The sequence below is a fragment of the Mustela erminea genome, chromosome 8, assembly GCF_009829155.1.
Source record: "Mustela erminea isolate mMusErm1 chromosome 8, mMusErm1.Pri, whole genome shotgun sequence".
Classification (NCBI taxonomy): Eukaryota; Metazoa; Chordata; class Mammalia; order Carnivora; family Mustelidae; genus Mustela; species Mustela erminea.
The window spans coordinates 85,426,427-85,449,768 of NC_045621.1; the positions used below are offsets into that span (position 1 = coordinate 85,426,427).

At 35.0% G+C, this 23,342-nt stretch overlaps 1 long non-coding RNA gene across 3 annotated transcripts in view; it reads right to left on the reverse strand.

Annotated features, from left to right (window-relative positions):
• The window catches only part of LOC116597892, a 143,080-nt gene extending 120,253 nt beyond the window's left edge, over positions 1-22,827 (reverse strand). Inside the window, exons 1-4 of one of the 3 annotated variants that reach the window (XR_004288839.1) lie at positions 22,742-22,827; positions 18,709-18,870; positions 14,898-14,934; positions 10,677-10,824 (exon numbers count right to left, since the gene is read on the reverse strand). This is a non-coding gene — a long non-coding RNA (uncharacterized LOC116597892). The remainder of the gene's footprint in view (positions 1-10,676; positions 10,825-14,897; positions 14,935-18,708; positions 18,871-22,741) is intronic. The other 2 variants (XR_004288837.1, XR_004288838.1) reach the window with 2 other exon arrangements.
• Between the last annotated feature and the right edge of the window lie 515 nt (positions 22,828-23,342).

Genomic DNA, 23,342 nt, shown 5'->3' on the forward strand with positions numbered 1-23,342 from the left:
AAGGTCAGGAACATGGCAGGGATGTCCATTATCACCACTGCTATTCAACATAGTACTAGAAGTCCTAGCCTCAGCAGTCAGACAACAAAAGGAAATTAAAGGCATCCAAAGAGGCAAAGAAGTCAAACTATCACTCTTCACAGATGATGAGATACTATATGTGGAAAACCCAAAAGACTCCACTCCAAAACTGCTAGAACTTGTACAGGAATTCAGTAAAGTGTCAGGATATAAAATCAATGCACAGAAATCAGTTGCATTTCTCTACATCAACAACAAGACAGAAGAAAGAGAAATCAAGGAGTCAGTCCCATTTACAATTGCCTAGGCATTAACCTAGGCAAGGTTAATTATTCCTAGGCAGGGTTATTATTCCTAGGCAAGATACCTAGGAATAAACCTAACAAAAGAGGCTAAGAATCTATACTCAGAAAACTATAAAATACTCATGAAAGAAATTGAGGAAGACACAAAGAAATGGAAAAATGTTCCATGCTCCTGGATTGGAAGAATAAACATTGTGAAAATGTCTATGCTACCTAAAGCAATCTACACATTTAATGCAATTCTTATCAAAGTACCATCCATCTTTTTCAAAGAAATGGAACAAATAATTCTAAAATTTATATGGAACCAGAAAAGACCTCGAATAGCCAAAAGGATATTGAAAAGGAAAGCCAAAGTTGGTGGCATCACAATTCCGGACTTCAAGCTCTATTACAAAGCTGTCATCATCAAGACAGTATGGTACTGGCACAAAAACAGACACATAGATCAATGGAACAGAATAGAGAGCCCAGAAATAGACCCTCAACTCTATGGTCAACTAATCTTCGACAAAGCAGGAAAGAATGTCCAATGGAAAAAAGACAGCCTCTTCAATAAATGATGTTGGGAAAATTGGACAGCCACATGCAGAAAAATGAAATTGGACCATTTCCTTACACCACACACAAAAATAGACTCAAAATGGATGAAGGACCTCAATGTGAGAAAAGAATCCATCAAAATCCTTGAGGAGAAGACAGGCAGCAACCTCTTCGACCTCAGCCACAGCAACATCTTCCTAGGAACATGGCCAAAGGCAAGGGAAGCAAGGGCAAAAATGAACTATTGGGATTTCATCAAGATCAAAAGCTTTTGCACAGCAAAGGAAACAGTTAACAAAACCAAAAGACAACTGACAGAATGGGAGAAGATATTTGCAAATGGCATATCAGATAAAGGACTAGTGTCCAAAATCTATAAAGAACTTAGCAAACTCAACACCCAAAGAACAAATAATCCAATCAAGAAATGGGCAGAGGACATGAACAGACATTTCTGCAAAGAAGACATCCAGATGGCCAACAGACACATGAAAAAGTGCTCAACATCACTTGGCATCAGGGAAATACAAATCAAAATCACAATGAGATATCACCTCACACCAGTCAGAATAGCTAAAATCAACAAGTCAGGAAATGACAGATGCTGGCGAGGATGCAGAGAAAGGGGAACCCTCCTACACTGTTGGTGGGAATGCAAGCTGGTGCAGCCACTCTGGACAACAGCATGAAGGTTCCTCAAAATGTTGAAAATAGAACTGCCCTATGACCCAGAAATTGCACTACTGGGTATTTACCCTAAAGATACAAACGTAGTGATCCGAAGGGACACATGCACCCGAATGTTTATAGCAGCAATGTCCACAATAGCCAAACTATGGAAAGAACCAAGATGTCCATCAACAGATGATTGGATAAAGAAGAGGTGGTATATATACACAATGGAATACTATGCAGCCATCAAAAGAAATGAAACCTTGCCATTTGCGAATACGTGGATGGAACTATAGCGTGTCATGCTTAGCGAAATAAGTCAAGCGGAGAAAGACAACTATCATATAATCTCCCTGATATGAAGAAGTGGTGATGCAACATGGGGGCTTAAGTGGGTAGGAGAAGAATAAATGAAACAAGATGGGATTGGGAGGGAGACAAACCATAAGTGACTCTTAATCTCACAAAACAAACTGAGGGTTGCTGGGGGGAGGGGGTTGAGGGAAGGGGGTGGGGTTATGGACATTGGGGAGGGTATGTGCTTTGGTGAGTGCTGTGAAGTGTGTAAACCTGGCGATTCACAGACCTGTACCCCTGGGGATAAAAATATATGTTTATAAAAAATAAAAAATTATTTAAAAAAAAGAAAAGAAAAGAAAGAATCACTTTAAATGTAAATGGATGAAACTCATCACTTAAAAGGCAGAGATCAACATAATGGATGTTTTTAAAAAGGAAGCATGATCTAACTATCTGCTATTTACAACAGACTCACGTTAAATACAAAGAGACAAGTGTTTTGAAAGCAGAAGGTTAGAAAAAGTTAACCCATACAAACAGTAACCAAAAGAGAGCCTGAATGGCTATGTCAATGTCAGACAAAGAAGATTTTAAGTCAAATATTGTTATAAGAGACAAAGAAGGACTTTACATACTCATAAAAATTCTAATGCATCAAAAAGATAAAACAACTGTGGACATTGCTACAAGAAAGCAGAACTTACAAGACCCACATTTCTCTATTTAAAATGTAACATTAGCTACCATTTTCTTGATGGCAGTCCCAAAATTGCCAATGTGTATCATTTAGGACTGTTTTCTGCTTGTGTAGATCTGAAAGAGGAAGATCATTTAGAGAAACAGCATTTCTGCTTTCTTTTTTTTTTCTTTTTGTTTCTCAAGACTCATACCCCAATTTACTCCCAAAGGTATCACCAGCCCCACATAATCCTCTAGTCTAGAATTCCTTGGTAAATCTACCCAAAGGGCTGACTGATTGTAACTATTGAGGTTTTATTTAATTTATTTCATGATTTTTAAAAAAATTGTTCTACTTAAGAAATTTATCATAATATTGCCATATTTACTAATTTTGATCTTTGTACTTATGCATTGATAACCATAGAACTAACCTTCCTACAATTTTTAGCATAATTTGTCTAATAAGCCATTCTATACTTATTAGTAGAATACTCACAAGTGGATTAATCTGAACAAATATACATAAAGTACAGGATATAATTAAGTTACTGATGAAATATTACATCTCAGTTGAATTACCAATTAAAGAAATAACTTAGTAAATTTTCTTTCAGTGATGTTTACCTTCAGTCAAATTTGAAGTTTGCTTCATTGTTGCTCATCATTTTACAATACATTCATGAGCATTATATTACTTGATTTTGTCAAATTTCTTGGACAAGTTACCTGACATTTTGTTTCATTTTTTTCTTCTTTAAGCATACTCATTAAAAACCTCTTATAGATGATTGAAAGAAGAATAAAATCAATCCCCACCCAAAAAAAGAATCATATTGCATGAGGAAATATTACAATTTAAATTTGAAAGAAAGACTAAATTTTTCAGTTTTAATTCTCAAATGTTTGGTCTGCCTCTCCTTTTCAATGGAATATATAAATGGCATTTATAGTTTTCCAGGTTCAGTGTTGGCAAATATTATATTTTGATTAGTTCTTAAACTTGTCTTAAATAACCTCAATTTTATAACTTTGAACATCTCAGTAATGTAAACTATAATAGTCAGTAATATATACACAGTAATATGCAGTAGCCAAAACTACTTGAAAATCAGATCACACAAATTAGGATTAGAGAGAGAATGTGGCAGAATTACAAAGGGGATTGATGAACTTATCTATCACAAAACAAACTGTAAGTCCACACAAAATGATTCAATTACATTAGGAAAAAAAACAATCCAATTAGGAAACAAGTTACTGAATTTCAAAATTTAACACAAAAACTGAAGGTGGATATGTTACTGAAATTTGAAACAATTGTCTTGAGAGATTAAGTACAGGAAATATCTCTAAACACAGAAAAAAAATCAAAGACATGGAAATCCTAAAGAAAACTCTAGCAAACTTAGAGGATTTCCCCAAGAGATACAACATACAGATAATGCTATAAAATATATTCCATATGAATTAGAAATTTAAGTGTAAGTATAAAACAATAAAAGTCATAGAAAAAAATTTAGAATGCTATGCATTTTACATAATGTTAGGTCAAAAGGTTAAAGGGGAGGCGAATTTGACTCTGCAAACTTATCTTAGGTTACATAGCAAAAGATAGCATAACGAAAGCCAATATTCACATGTCAGAGTTGCAAAACTATCTGCAAAGAATATGAAAGTTTATAAATAACCTTTGGTTATTAACTAATGAGAAAAATGTAAGAACCTTACATATAGCAATTATTTATTGTTGCATAACAAATTGCCCCCCAAATTAAGCTTATAATAACTTTCACTTTTTTTAGTTTTTGTGGGTCAAGCATCAAGCAGTGCCTTAGCTGGATTCCCCTTGCTCTAAATGTCTCATAAAGTTGCAATAAAGCTGCTGCCCATTACAGGCTCTTGAATTCTCAGTTAGGGAGGACAGCCCTGCTTTCGGGCTCATTTACATGGTTTTTTGCAGGTTTCATTCCCTTGCTACATAGGCTACCCCATAGGGCTGCCTCCTGGCATTACAACTGACTTCCCACAGTCAATACAAAGTGGGCAAAAGAGAACACTCAGAAAGAAGACTGCAGCCTTTTGTAACCCAATCTCAGAAGTCACATCCCATTACTTCATTGGTATTCTATTTGTTAGATGCTAATAATTAAACCCAGCCTGTATTTAAAGGGTGAAGTATACATGAGGATATAAATATCATGAGGCAGGAATCATGGAGCCCATCCCAGAGGATACCTTCCACGCTGTGGAAAGATGGGCAAAGGAATCATGGGCAATTTACAGAAAAGTGAATCCAAATAGAAAATAAATAAATAAATAAATAAATACATTGTATTATAGATATATAAAGATTTTCAAAGTGCTAATAAAAGAACTGTGTATTTAAAGTATTTAATAATGAGTTATTACTTTGTACCTATAAAATGGCAAACATTTTAAAAAAGAACTATAGTTCCTACTAGAAATTTGAATTTTTATAATTAAATATTTTAAAAATCTATATGTATCTATCTATCTTTCAAACAGAAAGTCGACTTCTTATATTCTATCTTGTAGAAATAAAATCAACAGTATTTAGAGGAGTATGTACAAAGACATTATTTGTAATAACTCAAACCTAAGGTTGTTTGAACTGGGAAGAATGATTATTTATAAGAGCAAAGGCTAAATAGTGATGCATCTTGTCCATAGACTATTAGGCAGTCTTTTAAAAGAATGAGTTAGGTGGCATCTGGGTGGCTTAGTCAGTTCAGTATTCTACTCTTGATTTCAGCTCAATTCATGATCTCAGGGTCCTGAGATCAAGCCTTGTGTCAGGTTCCATGCTCAGCAGGGAGTCTACCTAAGAGTCTCCCTCTCCCTCTTCCTCTGCCCCTCCCTCTGAAACAATAAATAAATAAATAAATAAATAAATAAATAAATAGTTAGATATGTACCAGTTGTCTTGGAGGGATGTCTAATAAAATGTTATACAAACAAGTAAACATAATGTGATTTCATTGTTATAAAATAAAATGCAATAATATCAATTATTATATAATTATATAAAATTATACATATAATCATATATAATTATGTTATACATAAATTATATAATAACATAATTGTATTATAAATTGCACTATCATATAATTATCATAGATTATATAATTACATATATTTTTTTATATATTTATTATATGAAAAGGGAGAAATGTATGGATGGATAAATACTAGGTTGTTTGCACTGGTAACTCTGGGCCAAAAAAAGAGAGTTTTATTTGGAAAAGAGTGGGGTAAAAGCCAAAAAAAATAGCTGTATTTTATATGTATATTTAAAGTCAATAGAAATTTTATATGCATGTAAGTATTTACATATTTAACAGTATATATTTAAAGTTAACAGAAATTTTAAAGGTATGTCTGTGGTTACATTTATATAAAAATAGAGAGGCACAGATAGATGCCTATGTATTTATGCATGTATTTGAATGTGTACATGTACATAGAGAAATAGATGAAAGGATGGGCAAAAATAAAACAAGAACATGTCACGCTTACAAGCTCCTTAGAACCTAAAGAAGAAAAAAGAAAGAAAGTTGCTGTGTCTACCACACTGTCAGTCCAGCAGCCCTTTGTGACAACACCTTAAGCAGGGGAGTTCAACCATTAATCACATGTGCACACTCCATCAGAGCTAGTACGTATTGAGTGGGCGAATCATATCTGAGTAATATAGCTGCGACTCCTGCAGCACAGATCTGAGCACATTGCCCTTTTAGCAGATGAGAGTTACCCACAGTTTTCTGCTTTCCTTTATGCAAAATCACTCCAGTGTGTTTTGGCTTATGAGCCGACTAATGATACAGTTTTTAGAGTAAACCAGACTTTGATAAACAGGAAAATTGAAATAGCCAGAAAAGGTATGACTGGATTAGGCAAGCAAGAAAAGAAAACACAAACAACAATACTTCAAATCTCTATTGCTGCTTTTTTTCTGGAGAAATAAAGTGTTTTTAAATCATGGGTAAAAGGAACCAAGATTATCCACACTATATAGCATAGGTCTTCAAAGCCCAGCCATAAGTAAAAAAGACCTAACGTCCTTGTGTTTCATATGAATTAGCAAATAAACATGAGCCACTTAAGGGATAATTCCAAAAATTTATTTACAAAGCATGTGAAAACTTAAAAATAAACTAGTAAAAGTGAAGGCTGTTTCTAAATAGCAATCTAACCTCAGAAAAGTTTCCCTGAGCACGTCACCTTCAGATCATCTCAGCCACTTTGGAGAGAGGCTTTGAAAACCACAATGCTGTAAAACACCGAGAAGTAAATAATATTTTAGCATTCAGCTTGCCATTAAAAAAGAAGATTTCCATCTTTACATATGTCGAACTCCCATCGACTCAACTGAAAAGGGCCCTTTTACTGGTGCTATTGTGGAAGCAATTCTTGGGTCTCAATTCATTCTTCAACAGTCTGCTCTTACGTGCTTTTACATTATGCTATCTTCTTTCAACACAGCCTATTTACAACAGAGACAGAGCATGGTAACCAATTCCTGAATCTTTCTCAGCGACAAAACACTCTCTCTACACAGCTTCCCCTGCACTTGACACTACATCACACCACCGCCATTAATGACAGACCACACCTAACCCTTTCCCATAGACTGCGGTTCCATTTGAATTACTGTTACTTCACACTGTGGATGAATGGAACAGCTAACATTTATACGCATTCTAGACACCACTTCCTATGCATCCATTCTTCAGGAAGGCTTCCAGAGTTGTTAAGAAAGTCTAAAATGAGTAAGTATTGACCATGTAAAAAACTTCATTACATACGTCACATACTAATAAAAGAAAAGTTCTAGGAGATAAGTATAACCCAGAGAAAAATATTTCCTGAGTAAATGGAAAGGTGAGTAATTCCTAAAGACCTTGCAAACTCAGAAAAATATCCATCAATGATTAGGAGATTTAGAAGCACAGCCTAAGTAATAGAGGGAGAAAAAAATTTAAATTTACAGAAGTATGGTTAAGCACAGGTATTAATAGGAAAAAGGATCTGTGGTACATCAGAATGGAAGATGAACTTGTAAATAATGTTTTATTTATAACATTGACTAGATTTTTTAACACAAAAAAAGAATACAATATAAAAAACATTATAAAATATGCAGAGAAAATTCTTTATTGAGAAACAAACTATAGAATATTAATTCTTAGTTTTGAAGAAGTCCTGGGAAGTGCTGAGAATTGAGCCTTGGAAATGACAAAAGCATTAAAAATGCCATAGAGGTGGCAAATCACAGAACTAAGATTCAAATCTATCTCTGCATTCCACACTCTTACCCACTCTTTTAACTTGCTCTGCCCTTTGGGTCCTGCCAACAAATAAGTTGCGATATAGTAGGAAGATAAAATATGGCTATTGGTTTGGATTTATTAATTTGAATTTCTAAGTAAAGGAGGAATAATAGTTTAGGAGAGTTTTAGAATTTTGAGCATGGGTGAGTGAGAGAATTATCATTCCCTGAAAGGATAATAGAGAAAAAGAAGTGATTTGAGTAAAATGGTCCCCTGCTTTTTTCCCTAACTTTGCATAGGCCCTCTGCTCCCTCAAATTCTGGCAATCACTTTTATATATTCCACACGGGAGAATAGAAGTTATCTCTCTGGGAAATACACCAACTCACAAAGGAAGACCTGAAGATTCCGATATGGTGTTTCCCAAAGAAATGTCCCAGCCAGATATATAGAAGGAACCACAGTCAACAAACACCATCCACATTCTCAGAGCTTTCTAGAAACAATTTAGTGCCACATTATGGAATATTAGCAGATAATTTAAAAATCTGACCTTCTAAAGAAATAGTCTAACACGAGAGAAACTGAAATAATAACAGAGAAGAAAGGTGAAAGCACTTGAGATTTTATACAAAATAAACTTTTTTTAAAATTTCTAATCAATATTCTCAAGAAGATAGGAGATTCTACATTCATGAAACAATAATAACTTAAAATATTAGGGACATTCAGAAAAGGAATATTCTGATTGAAAAGTGCTCTTGAAAATTAAAAATGTGATAGTAGAAATTAAACAAAAAAGTGTAGAAGATAAAGTTAAAGAAATTTCTCAGGAAATAAAAAAGGACAGAAGGTAGGGGAGAAAATTGAGAAAACTAGAGGGTCAGTCCAAACGATCCACTATCCAAGTCATCAGAGTTCCAGGAAAAAGAGAACAAAGGGAAGAAATCATCTTCAAGAAAATATTCACAAATAGGAGACATGAGTTTCCAGATTGAAAAGACCTACTATGTGCCCACCATTATAGATGTCATTAAATACACAGTAAGACAAACCATTATACTACAATGGGAACCAAAGTAAAGTTCTAATCCACCCACTTAAAAATGTTATCACTAAACTCCTCATTGAATTCTCTGCCCTGAAACTGCATACAATGGGTAATGAATTGCTTGGGCATACTATTAGCACAAATAAATAAAATATAAGCCCAGTTTATAATCTCTTCAATTTATATGAGCCTCAAACCAAAAACCTTGAAAATCGAAAGAACTCCCAATACTTAAGAAACTGTAACTGGCATGAATTGTACATAATTTTTATTTTAAAACATTCCAGGAAATTGAGAGTAACAGAATTATTTCAGGAGGGTAATTAGAAAGATATAATAAAATGTTATTTGAGTAAAAAAAGAAATGTATGCTTTTAACATTACTCAAACTTTTATAAACTCTTGATGGATTCTAAAGGCAGTCCTCTAAGATAGAAGAAGCAAGACAGACACCCCCCAGCCCATTTATGGATAGTTTTCCCTCTTTGCCTGAGGTCCTTGGCTGGTCATAAGAGCCAGAAGAACCAATAGCCTGATTCCCAGCCCAGAGCTCATACCTTTCATTAAAAAATAGACTTTTATCCAAATTCCCAACCAAGATGCTTTCTCTATTCTCTAAAATATGCTATAAATTTGGAAAACAGAAATATAAAAAGCAAGAGGATGGCACCAATTTTATTTTATGAAAACCTATTATAATATTAATTCAGTAATAATGAATATTTAATAAAATAAACACAAAATAGAAATTAATAGATAACTGTATAGTATCCAGGGGTTCCATCCTTAGTAATATCATAGAAATACAAAGAACACAAAAGATACAGATTAAATGGGCTCAATATTTCATACATGTATTTAGTAAAGTCATGAGAGTTTATATACATCCAAAACTAATATTCTCCACCTTTCTAACCATTGACTCTCACAATGACCTATTATTTTTTCTGGATAATAAATTTTTATATGGAGAACTGCATTACTTTAAAGAAATTTAGTATTACGTGTAAAGATAGAAAAACCACCAAAAAAGCACATATGTCACCGATTTACGTATATTTTTGTCTTTCAGGGAAACTTTAATTCATTTTAACTTTCTTTAACTCAAAGTGGTTTAGTATTCTTTCTTTCAGCATATGATTTTTTGAATTAGTAAAGTGAAAGCATAAGAAAAAGAGCTTGATATGGTTAAGTATTTTGAATGTAATAGCATTGATTATTTTAGCAATTAATAACCTACATTTCAACTTATATTATCATATTGCTTTCCAGAAACAACTCAGTCTCTAGAGACTTAGAATGCAAAGGACACTGAAGAATTAAACTATAGTATAAAAAAAAATATTTCAAGAGTACATTTAAAATGTGTTTGAGGGGCTTGATAACTAATCAATACTGTTAATTCCCCATATTTGGAATTTCCCCCATGCACACACATATGTCTACACATTTTTGATAAGCCTTTACTATGATTATTGCACAATAGAAATTGTAAGAAACAAAAGAGTAATATCAGTGAGAGAGAATTTCACAGAAAATACTGATTACATTTGATATGGTTTGAAAACTGGCTTTGAGTGAGTATCTGCTTAGAGAAATGCTTGGAGAAAGAATGTCCTTGGGAACAATCATAAACAGAAAACTCTATAGACTGGATTTACAAAGAAATAAATATATACATAGTCTATAAAGGCAATGTCTTGAGAGCTATGCTGGCAATTTTCCAGGAGCTCTGGGAACATGCCTAATTTCCATCTAAATTTGCACACATCTTTATTGCAATCTCATACCCTGTGAAGATTTACTCACTCTCATGTCCTTTGGCACAAGGGGAGAAATGAGATGTTTCTTTCTCTCTCTCTCTCTCTCTCTCTCTCTCAGAACAGTCAAATCAGTGATGTCCTTGTAGACCATCAGGAGTCTAAATTGCATTCCTTAAGACCTCTCCTCGGCATCACTGATATTTAAAAAATGGAAAAAATTCAGTCACTGCACAACTGGGAATGACAACAAATAATCTCCATCCTGGGAATTGAACTGTACAAATGAAATACTGAGTGAGACTACATTCATTGTAATCTCTCTGTAACTCATCCCACCTGTGCATGAAAAACCCATATTATCAAATAATGTTGTGATGAGATTGCTAAAGTTGACATCCCTTCAAAAGGATCACTTTCTTGCATGTCCATTTGAAAGTGCATTCCATTCAGTTACTCCTATCCTCTCTTCTGTTTTCTTCCTCTCAGAGTCAAGTGCCCAATTCTAGAAAAACCCTCCTGGACTAATCACCATTGTGTCACAGCCCTCGGTTCTCACATTTACTGCTAAGTTTTTGAGAAAAACTTCTTTCTCTACTTCTTTGACTCCTCCCACCCTCTTGTAATCTGTTCCTGTCCCATAAAGGATGGAAACTACTACTTACATGTCACCAAAAACTTATGAGTCATCATTCCAAGGGTGTCCTTCAACTCTTATCAAATGATGATGGTGAAGACCATGGTGCTGCTGATCACAGTGACACTGATGGCTGACCTCACTGAACAGGAACAGTGCCACAGCAACTCAGCATTTCCCATGTGTTAGCAAATTCGTTCCCACAATAACCTTTCCTTTAACAACATTTTTTTAAGCAGCATCTCGAAAAAAATTGCACCTTCGAGAAATGGGCTGATTTTCACCAGGGTTGCCCAGTGAGTAAGTACTTGACTGCTTTGCAGCACTTTGTATAGTTTCCATTTTCATGAATAACTCATACTTTCTTCCTTGTTGCCCTCCTACCCCATCCTGCCTGGCTGTCCTCCTGGCTCATTCTCCCTCTGTTAATTCCCTTCTTCCACGCATCCTTCTCATGTAGGCTCATCCACCCCTTGATATGATCATTTCATACCATATCAATCATCTACTCCAGATGACTTCCAGGTTTTGGATTCTGGCCTAGACTTTCCTCCTATTTGAGGGCATAGGCGGCAATGGTGTCCTTTTTCTTTTCCCTTCCCTCCACAGATCTCTTGCTCTCTCTCATCAGTCCCAGCCAATCTTGGAAACACGCAGTTTCTGTATAAATACAGTTGAGACTATGTCTTATGTCCTTCTACCTCCCTTTTAATTTCAGCTGTCCAATTGAAGAATCGCAGTTCCTACATGATAAGAGAAAAAAATTAAAACCAAGAACTTAGAATCAGAAAGTCCTAAATATGAACGATGGCTTGGGAACTTACTGTGTGTTCTTGAACAAATTATTTTATCTTTGTATATCTTGGTTTTCCCCTTGATAAAATGAAATAATACAGTGTTGTTGTGTGGACTAAATGAAATCATAGATGGAGCTCAATAATATAATGATCCCCAAAAAAAGCCTTTATTATATTATTAACCTCAATTCTTGACCCCAGATTCTTCCCCAACCCACTTGTCATAAAACAATTCAAAAAATTTTCATGATTTCTTTTTATGACTAACTTCCCTTAAGCTTTCATGATTTTATTCCGGCCTTCTTCTCTAGGTTTACTTTCCATTATAGTGTCTATAATTTCTCCATCCCACCACCAATGCTTAATCCTTATGGCTCATTTGACATGACTTCTCTTATCCTTCCCGGGCTTTTCTTAAATATTTCTCTCTCCTCAATAGTTCTTTCAATATACTTTGAACTTAATATTTACAAATCAAAATTCAATCCTTCTTTTAGGATAGAGATAAAATTTCAGACAATCGAAATTATTGTTTCCTAGAATCACCCAGCTAAGATGAATACATACAAGCGTAAGTTCTATTGATCAAAATCGGTATTGCTTATTTAAGTGTCCGTCTCACCACAGATAGGAGAACACAGGCCCTGCTGGTCTTGTTTAGGTTATCTCATTTTCCCTATCCAGTGCTCTGCACAGAGTCAGCCCTTGATAAATATTATAATATGTTTAAATAACTCAAATCCTTTCAGACTTAATATCCTCTACAAGTAGTAACAGGGAAAAGTTTCAATTTTCTTAATATCAGAGTCTCCTCCAGGAAGACTTTGGTTTTTCTGGAAGGTCTACTTTGCTGTGCTTATTGGGATGAGGCATCCATACAAGGAATATGAGACCCATAAGGGGGCATATTTAAAAAAACAAACAGATGGTAGACCAGCACTTTAGAAAGTGCTTTCTAAAGATAGTTGGTTCAGCTAATTGTTTGTCAGTGATTGAGGCATATGAACTTGAAAAGGGAGCTGAATTTCTTAGGACAAGAGAGTAGACTTGAAGGAAAGATGGTTTGATGTTGAGGGAGGACAAGGAATCTATGTCTCTGGGAAAAACAAAGATGTCTAATGGGCATTTTCTTCACATGCTGCCTGGTGCAGTCAAAAATAAACTACCTTTCCAACATGCCCCCTACCCACCCACCATGAAATTGTCAGTTAAATTCTACATTGCCTTCAAAGCACAATAAAGTTCAAACTGGTTCAGGAAGGATGTGTTGAACTGAGGCCTTCTTCAAAATGGACAAGATAAGCACTTGAGTGGATTAACCATTTGGGGATGATATTTATATAATATTTAATAAATATACTGTGTTTCCAGGAGATGCGGATATAATAATTTAGTGTGATGAGCATCATCTGGTCTCTTTTTTTACTTTATACCCCAAATCCTATGTATACCTGAGTAAGTATCATCACCACTCAACCAAACATTTATGGAGAGTCAACAGAAGATAGTATTCTATTAAGTAGAAAGAAAAAAAAAACCTACTGTTTTTACCAATAATATCTCCCACTGACAATATCCAGGTACTGTTCTAAAAGTTTATTATCTCATTTAATCCTACCTATAGCTCAATATTACCCGTATTCCCATTTTACAGGCTTAGAGGCTTAGAGCAGTTGAGTAATTTGCCAATAATCCCACAGCTAGTAAGAAACAGGGTCAGAGGTTAAGTCTGTTTTCATCTACTTTAATGCAGATGTTTTCAACCACAGTATTTACAGCTATTAAGGGGTCCCAAAGGTGTATAACATATAAAATTGTTACAACTTATTTAGGCAGATTAAATAAATACTTCTTGAATGATAACCCAGAATGTTTGGATTTGAGTTCCTAATTTCAATTTTCAGAAATAAAAAATAGACATTTGAGACTTAAAAATTCAAATTGTCTCAAAGTCCACATGTAGCATTTTCAACCACTGGTGGGCCTGACCATCTTTAGACAAAAGGAATGCCAGATTGACCACTGTGCTGAACAGCACTAAATAAACCAAATAGATTGGTTGCTTTGGTGAACCAGGTAAAGACAATCTGAACAGGTATCCATAAATTATTACTAAAAAACATTCTTTGAATCTTTAAAAATTGTCTACTTTATTTTCTTGGCCTTCTAGTAGCCTTTTAATTAACATCTTACTTGATTTAGAATACTTTTTCCCCATTGCCTACAAGCAAATACAGTATATAGTCTAATATAATTTTTAATTTCCTCTGCTGTTCTGGGTTAAATGGCTATTATATTTTCACAATTTCATTTCGAGGTAGTCCTAAATTGTAAGCCAGTAAATTGTTGTGTTTCTACATTATGAATTTCCTAAGACAAACATCATAATTGTGTTCCTATTCCTACTAAAAAAAAAAAAAAATCACAGTTTATTCTTGGGAATCATTTTGATGAGAGAAAATCCCTAGGAATTATGCAGAAGTGAAGTTAAAGTTGATGCTGTTCAAGTAAAGAAAAATAAGAAATTTTGATTGGGAATTAACACAAGAATTGCTCTCTCAATAGAGACTTATAAATTATATAAATAAATAAATATTAATTTGAATAAGGCTCAGAGTTCCAGGAGAACACATAGCAAGAAGTTCAAAGTTAATGTAGACATTAAATACTGCTTCAGGAATAACACAAAGGCCAAATGATCTGAGATAAAGGAATGCCAGTCATATGTTGAATTTAAAAACAAATAATGTCCTCTTATTCAATCTGTACCAACCCTAATTACATAACAGGATTTAAATTTATGTGACAGACATAAGTGAATTCACATTTTTTTTACCTTGTCACTTTATTCCGTAAGTTAATATGGGCTTCACCTGAAGGAAAGAAAGTTACCAGAATGCACTATTAGAGAATGCCGTCCTTTACATGAGAAATCTTAGTGGTTTATATTAGGTTCTTGGTATGTTGGTATGGTATATAATTACATGATTAGGTAGGTTTGTTCTTAATCCACTTCTATGTGCCCAGTAGACCAGAATGTCTCTTTTGGACGTTAAGATACAAATTACCTAATTAAGACTTACATTCTGTATAATAAAAATCACATATATGAAATTTATGCAGTACATAAATGGTTATCCTGCGTATTCCATTGTGTTGTGTTTTTTTATAGAAGGAACAATAAAGTAATATTTTGAGAGCTATTCTATCAGATTTTGCTTTTTATTTTGAATTTTAATCTAGTTTACTTAAAAATACATACTTTTATGTAGGAGACATGCACCTTAAATATATATTACATAGGAGACCATTTCAAGAACATTTGTATGAATGCTAACTATGTAAGGAGAATGTTTATATGGGTAAGAAGAATGAAGAAAAAGTGATTTGCTTTATGTTACCATGAAAATCTATTTCTTCCTTTATTTGAAAGAGAGAACTAAATACTTTATAAAGGTGAAGTTTTTATTGTAATCTGCTTCTGAAAAACATTCTAGCTCTTCATCTCAGTCTCTCATCCTACTCTTCTCATCATACCTTCTCCATCTATTTCCTCTTCCAAAACTCTAACAAGTAGCCTTCAATTTAAACTTTGAACCAAGCATTCCACTAATGTCTTTTTGCTTGGTGAGATACTTCGTGTCCACAATTCTGTCAAAAATGAATCTATTTAACAGAAGTCATTATTCCATTCAATTATTAATAGCACAAATAAATGCACATCTGCTATATATCAGATTCTGTTCTAGGTTCTAGAGAGACAGAAGTGCATATCAGATAGAAAGATCCTTGTCCTCACCCATCCTGATTTCTCATTAGGAATTATTTCCTTTGAGTTGATCACGTAAGCAAGCCAAACCCACATCTACACTCCCGGGTCTCAGGCCAGTCCTAACTGTGTCAACATAAAGTAAATTTTAAGCTTTTCAAGGCCATTTGAAGGGCCTCTATTCATTTTGAAAATACATGAGAAAGCTATAAGAAAACACGTGCTTTCTTTGGATGGCTTAAGGACAGCAGAGTACTGGTGTGGAAGTGGAGTGAAAGGCGGACAAGCTCAGGGACCTTCTGACTGTGGGAGTCTGCCCCATTACTGAAGCCTCACAGCTGGAGAACAAGGGGACTGGGCTCTCACTAGAGAAAGTGATGCCAATAACCACAAGAGAGACTTCTCCAGGAACAAGGTAGAAGACGGGATTGGTGGTTCTAGCTCTATGAGTGAGCCTCACGGATTCTGGGGGAGGATTGATTCTGACAGAAGACAGAAAGAGAACTGAGAGCTTGTCAGGGGCCAGCCCCAATAGTGGGGACTTTTGCCGTGGGAAACAATGACTGAGGATATACGTGTGAGGATATATGAAGTCAGACAAGGAATGCTCTGGAATCCCATCATGTAGCACCACTGTAGGCTTTGCAGGGGTCCTGACAAATGGGGCCTAACTAAATGGCAGGTAGAAGCCTCAGACTTTTCTCTCAGCAAAACTTTGGGAAGCAGAACACCGAATGCACACCACTTTTCTATCAGCCAAGCCCCTGGAGTTCTCGAACATTTCAGAAGGTAGGAGGAGGCCTCTCCCTATAATAGACTTCCTGTTAATAAGCATGTGTGGGGGTGGAGTGATGTACTGAAATAAGGAAATTATTACCAGACTTGTAATTTAAGATATTGAAGAAGTACATTCAGGTTGCATTAAGTTAATATCTAATTAGTATTTATCATTTGTTTGACTTCTTTATATTTACTCTTTATACCGAGGAGGAGGAAAGTTTGAACAACAACAAAAAGATGCTTAAACTCTGAATTGAAAGGGGACATCCAATTTTTGTAACAACTCTTCTTCCTGACCCTATAAATATAAACCAAGACAGAAAAAGTTGAAAAAAAAAAAAAATGTGCTGCTTCCTGGCTCTACTCAACTTTCTGCTGCATTTTACAACTACTCCCCACTGTGCTATCCTCAGAGGAGATAAAGGAAAGCTGTTTATTACCAGACTTTTCCCAACCTCCATCTTCTTATTCCCTTGGGTCCATATACTTGAAGACTGTAATTGTGTCCTAACTGAAATAAATCTTATATGGAATATCTAAGTTCGATAAGGAAGCTAAAACACCACTGCACCACTTTTTGATAGAGTGGACAAAATAACTTTTGCCTCTGAGGACTTCTAAGTGGCAAATGAGTAAGAGCATCTAAGACAACAAACTCATTAACCTTTCTGTCAAGGCCTTGCAGGATCAGGTCCTTACCCACCTGCACCCTATCTCACTCCTTTCCCTGCACATCCTTGGCTTTGGATGCTTTGTTCTTCTTTCAGGTCCTTGTACACATTATGCTGTTATATGCCACAGAAGCTTTCTCCACTATTGCCTCTGCACAGAAACCTCCCTTCACCTTTTCCACTAGTTAATTCATCTCTCAGATGAATTAGAGACAGATCAAACTCCCTACTACATGCTTTTATGATGGGAGAAGCTTCCAACACGGTTACTATTTTGCATTATGATTACATTTTCATGCCCTCTCTTCCCTCAAGATTATAAGTTCCAATAGACCGGCATTCCAATAGAACGGCTAGGATCCTTATTTTCTCGTTCTCCATTGTGTATCTATTCCTTGTACAAGGTAGTTATTTAATTAGCATTTACTCAATGACCGAATGAATGGAGGAAGTGAAGATCTCAATAACCTGTAATAGTTGTGTTAGCAGTAACAAAATCATATGTTAAATGAGTAAATTCAAATTCCAACATTTAGGGCGCCTGGGTGGCTCAGTGGGTTAAGCTGCTGCCTTCGGCTCAGGTCATGATCTCAGGGTCCTGGGATCGAGTCCCGCATGGGGCTCTCTGCTCAGCAGGGAGCCTGCTTCCTCCTCTCTCTCTCTCTCTGCCTGCCTCTCTGCCTACTTGTGATCTCTCTCTGTCAAATAAATAAATAAAATCTTTAAAAAAACAAAAAACAAAAAAATTCCAACATTTATAACCATAGGACCAACAACACAAGCATGGAAGGGGGTGCATGAAACATAGTGTAGCTCATACAAAATCTGTTTTAGTGTTCTAATTAATTATAATTTCCTATGAATCAACAGTATGACAAACAAAATCACTGGCAGTATAGTGCCCCAAATCATAAGAGATTCTACCTTTACAGTCCAAATTGATCCGCATGTATCAAGAAAACTGTGGAATGATATTTTTATAACAATGCCAGTAAACTGGAGCATATTCAGAGAAAAGAAATTGCCACGAGGAAAGATGGAAAGCCATTGCAGTCACTGAAAAAAACTATCTTGTATTTATTAATTCATTCATTCACTCATTGAATTCATTAAATGAATGTGATTGAGAGTATCATACAAGGCACAAATCTGGGTAGTTGGATATAACAGCAAGCAAAGGAGACAATGGTCCCTGCCCCATGTAGCTTGCGTTTTTTAATAGAATAAACAAGGGAAGTAGAAAATTGAACAATTAAAGGGATCCAGCATGCTAGTGTGGGAAAAGGGTGGGAAGGCATGTTAAAGCATTAGTACTGTAACGAGAGGTGATATTGGATCAAAATATGGAAGTAAGGAAGAGAGACAACCACAGGGATATTTAGGGAAGAATGTTTTAGCCAAAGGAAACAACGAAGTGAAAGTCTTACCTCAAGATAGAGATTGCCTGGCATATTGGAGGGCCAGTCACAAGGCCAGTGTGGCTGAGGCAGAGCAAGTCAATGGGGAGAGTTCAGGAGAGGCTGCCTGAGAAGTAGCCGGAAGCCAGATCACAGAAAACTTTGTAGGCCATGGCATGATATCAGTGTTTCCTGTGAGATGAATCACCCAATGAGACTGGGTAAAAATCTATGTAAAGTGAACCAAAGCATAGAAAGTATAAGACGGTAAAATGTAAAACTCCATTCTAAAAGCATCACTAAGAATTAACATCATGAATAATAGAATGGGCTATCTCACCCATGGGCAAAATTATTATTTTTTAATTCATAACTTTAATAAAATATGTCTTGAATGTATATCCTTTAATCCATGTCCAGCTTATTTGTGGGAAAATGGAGGCAAAAGACAAGAAATACAGGTGGAATGAGATTTCAGGACCTCATAAATTCTATGTAATTTTTCGTTTTATCATATTCTAATGCAAATATCCCTCATGGTGAATCAGAACTTAGGGGAAAAGACCCTAAATAACAGAATTTTAATGCAGTTAGCATGTTTTAAGTAAGATGTAATACTATATAATATTTTAAATATTATGCTAAAATACATAATTATAGGCTTATAACAGGGATATATACACTATATGGGAATGCATTAAAAGAGAAATATTACATAAATATTAAATATTGTAATATTAGTACATAATATAATGAACACTGTGTCACAAATGTGAATATATGTCATTTAAGACAGAACATGATTTGCTTCTTACCATTTTTACCCCACTGGAGCAGGTCTGTTATATAATGAAAGCAGTAAGATTTCCTTTTCCAATCAGAAGATTTTACAAAGTGAGATTTTAAAAATATATCTTTTGAAAACATTTTTAAATAATTTCTAAGTGTTACATAGTTTCTATTTGTTATCCTAGTTGAAAATAACTAGAGGAATTTAACTTGACAAAAATGCACCTCAATACACCATTCAGCTTTTTAAAAATAAAGCTACTTCCTATATTTAAGCTGTGTATCCATCCTGTGAATTCTTTATGAGGGAAAAAAAAATATACAAAAGAACACATGCACACACACACTATACCATGCCTCTGCACCCCCATACACACTTTCTTAAAAATGTTTCCATTTGCTCCTCAGAAGTCACCAAGTAGCAAACCTAAGTGATTAGACTAACTCATCCAGCTCACTAGTCAATTTAGAAAGAGAAGAAGGTCTTCAGAGTGAAGCAAGTGGACAGATTGAAGAACAAGGAGGGGGGTAATGTTTTCTGGAAGTAGCTCTTAGAAATCCTGTTCACAGCCTGGAACTGCATAAATTTTCTCTGCATATGTTATTGCTACCTTGGGGGCCATGATAGCATATGCATTTTGGTTTTTTCAAAAAATAGATATATGTACATGAATATGTGTGTTTAATGCATAAATATTATGATGATTTTTCTTTCATGGGACTCTGTAGTCCCTTCAGACTGTACTATAGTATATACAGTAAATAAACAGTAATCCATTGAGAATGCATATATTTTTTAAGAAACTACAATGTAGGGTTGAAATGGGGGCTGAATATTATTGCCCAATTTAGAATATCTCAGAAGTGAAAAATTATCAAGCAAAATAAACTCAGCAAGACAATACAGACATTTGGTGGCAACACTGACTCCAGCAGAAGAATAAATATGAATATATAAACTGGAACACACAATCTCGGAAAAGCAAGAAAATCACACTTACACATCAGTGTAACAGCTAGGAAAGTTAAAAAAGCAAATTAATGTATTGTTACAGGACATTATGTAATACGCTTAGAAGAAAATATAACTGCTGGTCAGGTGATTTTAATAAAACCAGTAAGTTTAGTTTCTTGAACACCTGTAGGTTATTATTGTAAAAAGAATGTTATTATTTGAATGTAAATTTAGTCCTTGATGTATTTTGTTTTTTCAGGAAAGGTATATGTTCAACATACTTAGTCTTACTATTCTTTGTATACATGATAGAACAAGATGATAAAAGCAAATGATTGTTATATATTTGGTTTCTCAGTAAGTTTCCTCAAACATAGACTGACAAATCTAATATGAATCCCCAGAAATTCAGTTACTTCTAAGCGTCAGTACTCTGGAATACATAAAATAAATATATGATCAATGAAATGAAATATGACAAAATGTTTCATATTGATGTTTTCTTCCTTCAAAAATGCCTTTTTGGTTAATGCCCCAAGTCACTTTTTCCATACATTTCTTTTTCACAATGTATAGATTTCCTAGTTCTGATCTCAAGTTCAGGGAGCCTGGGGAGAAGTGGGAGATTTCTTCAAACCAGGGCTGTTCCTCAGCCTTTCACATGAGAAAATTGTTAGGAGCATTAAAGTATTTCTGACTATGCTGCATTCCTTTGTTCAGAGTGAGTTTTGGGAACACATCCTTTTCTCATTATATTTCCATAAAATATATTTGATCTATTCTATTCTTAGAATACCTCTGATGTGGTCTGTGAGTGGAGTGCAGTATAAAAATATTTCTTTTTTATATGAGACAAAATGTTTCCATTTCTTAGACACATAAAAAAAAATTCACTATATAGCACTCTAAGAAAGTAAAACTTGTCCAATACATTTTCGTACTACTCAAAACAGACCACAGAGGCCCCCTCTTCCTCTATTGTAGTTCAGAACCTCACCGAAGGCATGGAGCCCTCTGCAGAACAAAAGGAAATTGGGAAGAAAAAAGGAGCCAGAAGAACCGGGAAAGATTCTGGATAATCTGACTAGGAAAGCAAGTTTATATTTAGAAGAAACGAAGTAAGTTAACCCTCTTCCTTTAAGACTAAATGAGCTCAACTAAATTTGTATTAGGAACTAAAACATTGTCAAAAATTTTAAGTTTAATGTGAACAGTTAACGTTTCCAACTGGCGGCAAATAGTTGAAATGTTTGCTTGGTTAATTCAATTTAGAAACCACTAGAAGCCAAACAAGTCTTTCTTGCAGTTTTCTACCACACGCCCTGGATACACAGCACCAGGCCACACATCTACAACATGGCCTGGTTAGGGCTGTTGATCGTTCATTCCAGGAACAAGCCATTCTTTTTTAGAACATTTTCTTCAAATACTTGTCTTTGGCATTTCCTTCCTAAGAGAACGACTATCTAAATCTAGTTTGTCAGGGTCCATTTGAAACGAAACATTAATCCTGAAGAAGTGCCACTCACAAACTCACTCCAAAACCAAAGACTTAAGAAATCTACCACTAACTTTCTTTGATTACTCATGTGATTGCACATGTACAATGTTTATGGTAAATATAAAGGTCTGTTTAAGGCAAGACTTTGGTGTCTCTCACCACAACATCCAGCATGTGCCGATCAGTGAATGATATGGTAGTTACCCAATAAATACTTGCCAAAAACATGAATAAGCGAATGAGTTGGGAAACTGGACCTCATTCCCTAGTCCCTTAATCGCTGAAGGGAAAATATTCAAAGTGACAATCATTGGTCCAGTTAGACTGAGAACTTGCTGATTACCCAAGAAGACCCTATCCTTCCCAGATGAGATGATTGACTATGTATTTGAGAAACAATGGCCCCTAGCAAAACATACTAACCTTGCAAAAGTTACAGACATGTCTGAATTCTTTTTGTAAGACATAAGTGCAATGTTTCAAAAAGTCTAAATATTTCTGTACCGGAGTAAAATAGTGACTATTGCTATAGTGTTAGGCTTCCATGTAGCCTCCCATGTATCACAGATTCAATGTCATTGATACTATTGCTATTGATATCAGACCAAAATAAACAGACATATGAACAGTGAGTTCTGCTAAATTGAGATAGATGCAAAATCATGCAATAACATAACAGACTTATGAAGAAAATGGCAGTGGGACAAAATACCCCAAAAACTTATGAGGGACTCAGAAATCTAATGAAAATGGTAGCATAGTTTAGACATGATAAATGGTTAATAAATGCATAAATACTATAGCAAATGTCAATTTACCTTGAAAAAGACCTGAATTTTGCCTGTGGAAGTGAGTCTCAGAAGGATTTAGCTCATGTCTTATTGTGAGGACGTGAAAGAAGGACTGCATGAAATGAGACAGAAGGGTGTGGCTCCTACTACACGAAGCAAATATGGTGGCTAGCAGGCACATGAGATGTGTGTGGGTGTGTGGGTGTGTGGGTGTTGTGTGTGTTCCTAAGCAACTTGATTCTATGGCTTGTGGTTTTCTATGTTTACTCACCTTTTACTTCTCATAGACAAAATTGTGCATAAGTGGGAGCAAAATTTGCATTATGCAAATTGTTCCCTAATATATTAATCACATTGGAACAAATTCATGTCTTCAAAATGAGTGTTACAGCAGAACTGCCTCTACCATATTCCAACCGAATGAAAGAGAAACTCTGACATAAATCTCAGCCTAATCAACACAGGATTATTCTAGCACAGTTTGCATTTGATTCTTACACCCTAAATAAAATCTACTTTATCTAGATGTTAAACTCTTTAAGAGCAACAGATATTCAGTTGTATAGCCAAGAGATCTTTCTCCAACTTCATTTAATATACTTAGATTCAATAAAATACTATAGTGAAA